Here is a 9,195-nt window from a genome sequence, read left to right as displayed (position 1 = left end):
TAGTCACGTACCAGTTTCAGTGCCAGACCCGAATTAGGGGTCAATTCACCATGGAAATTTTTGAAATTTTACAGAGACAAACTAGACAGAAAAACGCAGAATCACCTTTTTAGAGATTGGAAAAATCATCTCCGGTTAGAGAGATATCATTCCGACAATCTGAACTTTAATTTAACGAATATAAAATTGATCAAAACAGGTATTTTCAGTTGCAAATACAGGAAAAAATAGCAAACTTCATCAAAAATTTCTGAGATTTCATCAGTGAATAATAGACAAAAAAATAAATGGCTTCCTTTTTTACTGATCATGAATCGGATCTACGATTAAAGATCTATGATTAGTATAAGTTTGATTAGGGTTTTAGTAAATCATAACGAGTTTTAAAACATAGATCCAACTTTCTGACAGATAAAAAATATCAAACAGTGACAAAAAATTATGAAACTTTTACAGTAAATAGATGACATTAACACAAAGCCACTGCAGTTTACGGATTTTGAATCAGATATCAGATAAAAGAAATAACGCAATTGCAACTTACCTATGAATTTCAATAGCGATTTTAATGATTGAAAATCATGGTTCGATCTTTATTTTTTTGACAGAGTTCCCGAATCCCAAAACGTCTGATTTTTTTTACAGAGTCTCAATAACATATCCGTGCATCACATATAAAAAAATCAGCAATTTCTAACAAATATTTCAATACTAACTAACATGCTTTCTATGGACCCAAGATGAAAATATACAGAAATCTAAGAAACCCTATAAAAAAACATGATTTAATCAATAAAAAACCATAAAAATATCTAAACAGTAAAACAAAATTAATTTCAATGCTGGAACACATGTAATAAACATTAATATGATAAAAAAATAAAAATAAAACAGAAAATCCATGGCTGGAATTAATTTTTACCTTTGAAATCATGGATTTAATCCATTTAACGGATAAATCTCATGTTTTCTTGGTTAAGAACATGAAAAACAATATCATAAACAATTCTAATGAATTAGAATTATAGAAAATAGCATGGAATAAGGTTAGATCATCTTCTTGGATTGAGCTTGAGGGTTCTTGATAAAAAATCATGGTTGAATCCATGAACACAATGGTTTCCATTGTGAAATCTCATGAAAAAATCATAAAAAAATAATAAAAACTATAAAAAATCATTAAGGAATCCTACCTTGGATGGTGCAGCAATGGTGGAGGCAGCTGGGAGGAGAGAGAAGCTCCAAGAAACAGCAAAAAAAGGAATAGGGGTCGACCTCCCCTCTAGCCTCTTTAAATAGAAAAAAATTAGGTTAAAAAAAGATGGCTAATTAATTCCAATTTTGTCTCTTTTAAAAGTCTATCTCAAACAATTAGTGGGGGAAATTTTTTCCTAATTGTATTTGACTCTTGACCTTCCTAAGTAAGCCCCTAACTAACTTAAGACTCCTAATTAGACCTCTAATTGACCTAAAGACCCCAAATGTGGCGCCATTTGGGTTTTTCAGAAAAACCTAATTTTTAAAACTTTAAAATCAAAGTTAAAAACTTGAGTGAAAATAAGGGTTTTTAAAATTAAATTTTGACTCACCTAGACATCTAACCTAGGTAGGACATTGACTAATCCTAGTCTAACCCTGACTTTTACAAATGTGGCACCACCTTGAGTGGGCCCCACTTGAATTTTCAAAAACGATTTTAAAACTTGAAAACAAAGGTTTTCAAAATAGAGTTAAAAGTGAAGTTGAAATTGAATGTTTTTAAAACCAAACAAAATTCTGACTGAGACAGAATTCTTCCAGATGTGGTGCCAACTGAGTGGGCCCCACATCAGGGTTTTGAAAAATTTGAAATAAAGACTGAAAATAGCTTTAAAAATGAGTTAAAATCAACAAATGAAATTCAAAAGTTTGAAAATAGAGTTCTAAGCGAACTGGAACTCTGGACCAGAGTCCTGAACCAATTAGGACACTGCAATTTTAGATTTTTGAAAGCCAAATAAAGAAGTTTTTGAAAGATTTTATCAGAATTGGTAAAATAAGTCAGAAAATACAGTCAGGGTTAGAGTTCTAACTCAATCAGAACTCTGAAATATAGTCCTGAATCAACTGGGACTCTGCAAAGTGAACTAATTTTTGAAAACAAATGGAAAAGAGTAAAAATGGAAGTAAAAACAGGCTCTAGAATAAACTCCTGACTGGATTAGGACTCTGAGACGAAGTCCTAATCTGACTGAAACTCTAGATTTTTTTTTTGTATTTTCTGAAAAACAGATGAAAGAACTTGTGAAAAAATAACAAATATTGAAATAAAACAAAGTCCTGATCGAACTAGGACTCTGGGGACAATGTCCTAATTGGATTAGGACTCTCAGAATTTTTGAGATTTTCTGAGAAACAACCGAGAGGATCTTGAAAAATAGATGAAAACAGGATAAAATTGAAGTTTGGTTCAGAGTCCTGATCTGATTAGGACTCTGAGGAAGAGTCTTAATTCGACTAGGACTCTGAAAAATTTTGGTTTTCTAGAAAGTAAATGATGAGATTTAAACAAAGCTTTTAAAAACCAGTGAAAATGAAGTGAGAAAACGAACTTTGGATAGACTTCTGATTCGATCAGGACTCTGGGATAGAGTCCCGATTCGATCAATACTCTGGGATAAAACCTCACAATTTTGAAATTTTGTGCTAAAGGTATAACAATTTTGATTCCTGAAGTGGTAAATAGAAGGATTTTTGAAAGATTCTCTCAAAATTGAAATCAGGGTCAGAGTCCTGATGCAACCGAGACTCTTTAAACAGAGTCCTAGGTCAACCAAAACTCTGAGTTTTTGACTCATTTTGAAAGATTTTAAAAAGATTTGATTAAAAGTAGGCAGAATACCAATGAAAGATATAGTCCTGATTCGATTAAGACTCCGAGAAAGAGTCCTAATCCGGTTAGAACTCTAGAATTTTGGCTAAAATGAAAGATTTTAAAAATCAGATGAGAAGGTTTTGAAAACAAGTGAGGAACAAGAGTAATGAATGAAATTGGGATAGAGTTCTGATTCAATTAGGACTCTGAGAAAGAGTCCTAATTCGACTGAGACTCTAGAATTTTGGAAAAAATAAAGGATTTTGATAGGTTTTCTCAAAAACAGGTAAAAAAGGTAGTAAAAGGTAGAGTTCTGACCCAACTAAGACTCTGGAAAAAGAGTCTTGATCCAACTAGGATTCTGGAAAAAGAGTCCTGATTGGACTAAGATTCTAAAATTTTGGCCAAGAATGGACAATGATATGACCACAACTAGTTTAAAATCAAAATTGAGTTTTGAAAAGGTTTAAAAAGATGAAAATACAAAGTCCTGATCCAACTAGAACTCTAAAATTTTTGAGTTTTTTGATAAATAAAGGGATCCAAAAGCGACACCACTTACATGGGTCTCATCTGAGAATTGAAATAAATTGAAATTGAGTTTCAAATGAATCCAGATTGTTTTCTGAGGAAAACAATTCGAAATATAAGATCCTGGGGGTTGGCGAATGGCAAGAATGTCGATTTAACACCCAGGTTTTGAAATTGATTTTGAAAGAAATGTTTAAAACTCGAGTCTAAATTTAATATTTTAAAAACAAGAGTTCTGGATCTCGATAATGAGATGCAATGACATGGAATGCTATGCAATGCAATGAAATGATATGCCAAATGCATGCAGTAACCTGCAGTGACACATGAAATGTGAGCACTAGATGAGGGTGAAAATTTGGGGTGTTTACACAAACATAAGTACAAATCATGGTAACTTCATAATCGCTATAGCTATTAATCACTATACTAAGTAATCACTATCACAGGATACACTATAAATAATAAACTCAAAACCAGTAATCACTATACAATTTAGCAAATATAAGTATAAATCATGGTAACTTCATAATCGCTATACTGAGTAATCACCATATTAAGTAATCGCTATCATACGAAACACTATAAGTAATAAACCCTAAACCAGTAATCGCTATACGATTTAACAAACGTAAGTACAAATCATGGTAACTTTATAGTCACTATACTGAGTAATCGCTATTACAAAAATCACTATACATAATAAACTCAAAACTAGTAATCGCTATACAATTTAGTAAACGTAAGTACAAATCATGGTAACTTCATAATTGCTATACATAGTAATCGCTAACATAAGAATAACGATACATAATAAACCCTAAGCCAATAATTGTTATACGATTTAGCAAACGTAAGTACAAATAATGAAAGAATTATATAATTACAAACCTAAGTTTATGTATTCTTGTCGATTTTTCAGTGACACTTCTGTGTTACACTTATTAAGAAAACAATTATATAATTACAACAAAGAATGATAGAATTACGACATAGAATTATTGGGATACACAAATCACATAATATATTTATTCACTAGCACTTTACGACTTAGATGGACATACAAATCGTCTCTTTCTTTGCCTTAGTGGAGTCTCCTTATTCGGTGGCCTCTTTGTTCCCTTGATCTTATTAAACCCACTGGTAGTTATCTCAACCAGAGGCCCAATTTGTCTTCCCAAATTTTGCACGTCCTTCCGTAACTCCTTATTCTCCCTCTCCAACATTGCTAACCTATTGTCGAACAATACCTTCTCCTTTGGGAGTTGTGTTTGCTCCTTATCGTATACTGTAACAGAGGGAATCATAGTATCTGCCAAAGGGACACGATAGACGTTACGTCTATGCTGAAAGACGACATACTTGGGGACAAGAGTGTCCTTACTTTCAGGTTGCTTCTCTTCAATCTGTCGATTTCGATGCATGGGTAGCCAATATTGTTTGAAATAGTTGGGGTCATATTGTCGTTCTTTATAATCATATGGTATGACACGAACACCTCCTTTGTTCCAGCTATCCAATTATTTTATGAAGCATTCATGCCAATTCACGTTCCTGGCCCCACCACTATTCATCTTCCTTCTTAATAGCACAAGCACTTTTGGTATCGACTGTCCCAAGCTAGCTTGTAGGAGTACTCGACTACCATGCTGCAAATTGGCTTTATATTTGCTAAAGAGCCAAATATCATAGACAGATAGTCTCGCAGACACAACAACAACCTCTTCGTCCTCATCCTCCCCTTCTCCATACGGTCTCCACACAACTTGTACAATCGAGATTGTGGTTTAGATATAAACATAATTATTTGTGCAAAATGCTGAATGCGATAACGATTTGTACTAAGGAAGCCAAAATCCTAAAGCCATGATTACTTAAGAATGCTAAACATTATAACGATTTACGCTAATAAAAGTTAGATGCTAAGGAGATAACGATTTGTACTGAGAAAGACAAAATCCTAAAGCGATGATTACTTAAGAATGCTAAACATTATAACGATTTACGCTAATGAAAGTTAGATGCTAAGGAGATAACGATTTGTACTAAGGAAGATAAAATCCTAAAGCGATGATTACTTAAGAATGCTAAACATTACAACGATTTACACTAATGAAAGTTTGATGCTAAGAAGATAACGATTTGTACTAATACAAACAAAATCCTATAGCGATGATTACTTAAGAATGCTAAACATTATAACGATTTAAGCTAATGAACGTTAGATGCTAAGGAGATAACGATTTGTACTAAGGAAGCCAAAATCCTAAAATGATGATTACTTAAGAATGCTAAACATTATAATGATTTATGCTAATGAAAGTTAAATGCTAAAAAGATAACGATTTATACTAATACAGACAAAATTCTAAAGCGATGATTACTTAAGAATGCTAAACATTACAATGATTTTAAACCATTTACCTCATTTAATTGCAGTCCATCTAAAATGAGCTGAGCATTTTTCTCCTTGACATTTATTGAAGCCCACTGGCCTATCTTGGGAAAACCACAAACCGCATAGCCACACTGAGGACGCAAGGCAACAATATGCTCCCACATCCAGGCCTACACAAATAATATATTAGTAAGACTACAACCTTCAACGAGCTTAGTCTATAAGTAATAAATATGTAATAAATAAATACCTAAATAAATGGCCAAACCCCCCAATGGTTTTCACACCGTTACTCGCACTGTAAAGTTGACTGTACAAGTGTGTGAGCATAGCAACACCCCATGCCCAGTTGTCGATTTCATCTAAGTCTTCAAGGAACTGCAGTCACAAGTAACTTATTCTCAAACCAGAACAATCAGAAAATAAAGTAAGTCCAAAAAAATAAAGAATGAAGTCGCACAACTCTTAGTCAGCCACTTCAGATGCACATGCAACAGACTGGCCTTCACATTTATTATGGAAAAAATGAACATTTATCGATAAGGAATTGCTTCGACCAGAAATACACTCACGTCATTCCTCCGTCGACATTCCTAGAAGGGTTGTGCAATTGTCCCTTGGGTTATAGTTTGAATCTCGTGTTAGGACAACACTTTCATGACACTTAAGACCTGTAATTCGTGCCACATCTTCTAGGGTAATGGTGATCTCAAAACCCCCAAACTGGAACATGTCCGTCTTATGGTTCCACTTATTAACCAGGTGGGTCATGGTGTTTCAACAATTTTCAAAATAATGTCGGTCCAAAAAGCCGTCGAAGTGCATCTTTTGTAATCGATTCTTCTGACATTCACTCAGCTTTTTGTACCACGACAGAACTATAGGCCACTGACACCGCCCTTTTAGCTTTTCACTTATTGCTCTGCTTCTCTTCTGACCTGCCTGTAACACAAAATATCAAATCACAATTAATCGCTATCGCAGTAATCGCTATACAAAGTAATCACTATCACAATAATCACTATAAAGAGTAATCACTATATATAATAATACCTACAACAATACATCGTGACAGATAGTAGCAATTAACATACCTTGGTCACACTTTTCTCCTCTTCATCCCCTCCCTTCCTCGGATTTTGTACTTCTTCCATCCTTCGCTCTTTCGCATCCATCCTCTGTTTTTTCCTTTCCTTTTATTCTCTTCCTCCTCCTGCTTGTTCCTTTTCCTTTCCTTCTCTTCCTCCTTTTGCTTCTTCTTTTCTCTTTCTTTCTCTTTCTCGTCCTCCTCCTTCCTTTTCCTTTCTTTCTCTTCCTCGTCCTCCTTCTCCTTCCTTTGCCTTTCTTTCTCTTCCTTGTCCTCCTTCTTCTTCTTTTGTATTTCCTTCTCTTCCTCGTCTTCCTTTTCCTTCCTTTGCCTTTCCTTCTCTTTCTTATCATGAATCTGCTTCCTTTGCCTTTCCTCTTCCTTCTTCTTCAATTGTCTTTGTTGTTATGACAATAAAGCCGTACATGATACTTTAAGTACAAGGTTTTGATGATGAGCAAGTGAAATCAACTATATTTCAGCTAAGGCAATGAAGACATTGAAGAATTTGATGAAGAATCTTTGATGACTAGTGTGCAAATGTTTAATTCTTTAAAAATCTTAGATTCTTGTAAGAGCCTTACTTGGAGTGCATACTTAGGTTGCATTTCACCTAAAAAGTCTTTAGAAAAACTTTTCTAAAAGAACCCCTCATGAAAATCTTTTTAGAAAACTCTTATCTTAAATTTTCGTGTTTATTAGTCGACCAATAGACTCACCAGTCGACTAATCATTTCACGCCATATTTTCTAAAAAATCATTTTTGTCAAAATTAGTCGACCAAAGGTTTTATCAGTCGACTGGATAGAATGTCTGTTTTCTGGAAAATTAGCAGCAGTCGACTAATGGTTTTATCAGTCGACTGGATAGAACATGTGTTTTCTGAAAATTTAGCAGCAGTCGACTAATGCTTTTATCAGTCGACCAGACAAAATGTATGTTTTTCAGAAGATTTTAGCAACAGTCGACTGAAAGGTTTTTCAATCTACTGATGATATTATCAGTCGACTAATTTTATCTCTAGTCGACTAAGTTTCAAAAGTTTAGATTTTCAAACGGCTCGATTAACAGATCAGTTGACCGACGATAACTGTCAGTCTACTAATAACTAACTATTAGTCGACTAACTACTGTTCCAGTCGACTAATTTTGCTGTTTTTCCTGAAACTTCAAAAAGGCGTGTCTTTTCGTTTTTCAAACATTTTGATCGTTCAAAATGAACTGTTTTGACACCCTTTTATACCCTTAACGTATGAAAACTTTCAACTATAAATATGAGTGCATTTTACACTCAAAAGTACTTCAATTCAATCAATTTGAATAATTTACTCTTTGCTTTTCACTCATATTCATTTTCTCACTCACGTGATATTTTTCACTTCAGTTTTTCACTCAAATTCCTTTGAGAGATAGAGAATTCGTGAGTAGAGTATTTCAACAACCTCAAAAGTCAATTGCATCTCATTTGCATTCAAAAGAAAGACTCATAGGTTGTATTGTAAGTTGTTACTTATTTTCTGTAAAAAGAAGGACTCCTTGGTTTAAAGGAGTTGTTTGCTTTCAGTAGGTGTGTTACTGAAAGTGGGACCGGATTTGGTCTGTATGATCTTGTAGTTACACAAGGTTGATAGTGGAAATCTCAAGCGAGTTTTGCTTAGGGACTGGATGTAGGTTGGGAAAGACCGAACCAAGATAAATTCTGTGTTCTTTCTGTGATTGCCTTTCAAATTGCAAAATCCGTTAATATTCCGTAGACAATTTTTTTAAAAGCACTATTCACCTCCCCTCTAGTGCTCGTTGCCTCGATCCTACTGCACTTTCATTTGTTTCTCTTCCTTCTTTTTTTTCAACTATCTTTGATTCTCTTCCTCCTCCTTCTTCTTCTTGAATTGCCTTCACTTCTCTTCCTCCTCCTTTTTTTTCCTTTGCTTTTCCCTCTCCTCCTCCTCCTTCTTCTGCCTTCGCTTCTCTTCCTCCTTCTCCTTATTCTTCTTTTGTTTTTTCCTCTCCTCCTCCTCATTTTGCCTTCGCTTCTCTTCCTCCTCCTTATTCTTCATTTTATTTTCTCTATCGTCCACCTCCTCCTTCTTTTGCCTTGATTTTCTTTGCTTTTTCTCATTATCCTCCTCCTTCCTTTCCTTTTGCTTCTCTTCATCATCATTCTTTTTTTTTATCTGCACTTCTTTCTCATCATTCTTCGTTGGGTTATCATCTTCAATATCTGACGGATTAGGCTCCGCTCTATACTTTACCAGCAATTGCTCCCTTTCTTTATCGTTCTCAATCATCATTATTTTGTAGTATGCTTCTAATTGGTCATACAAA

This window comes from Nuphar pumila, chromosome 12 (genome assembly GCF_984573655.1).
Source record: "Nuphar pumila chromosome 12, dmNupPumi1.hap1.1, whole genome shotgun sequence".
NCBI classification, from domain to species: Eukaryota; Viridiplantae; Streptophyta; class Magnoliopsida; order Nymphaeales; family Nymphaeaceae; genus Nuphar; species Nuphar pumila.
This window is presented reverse-complemented; position numbering follows the sequence as displayed.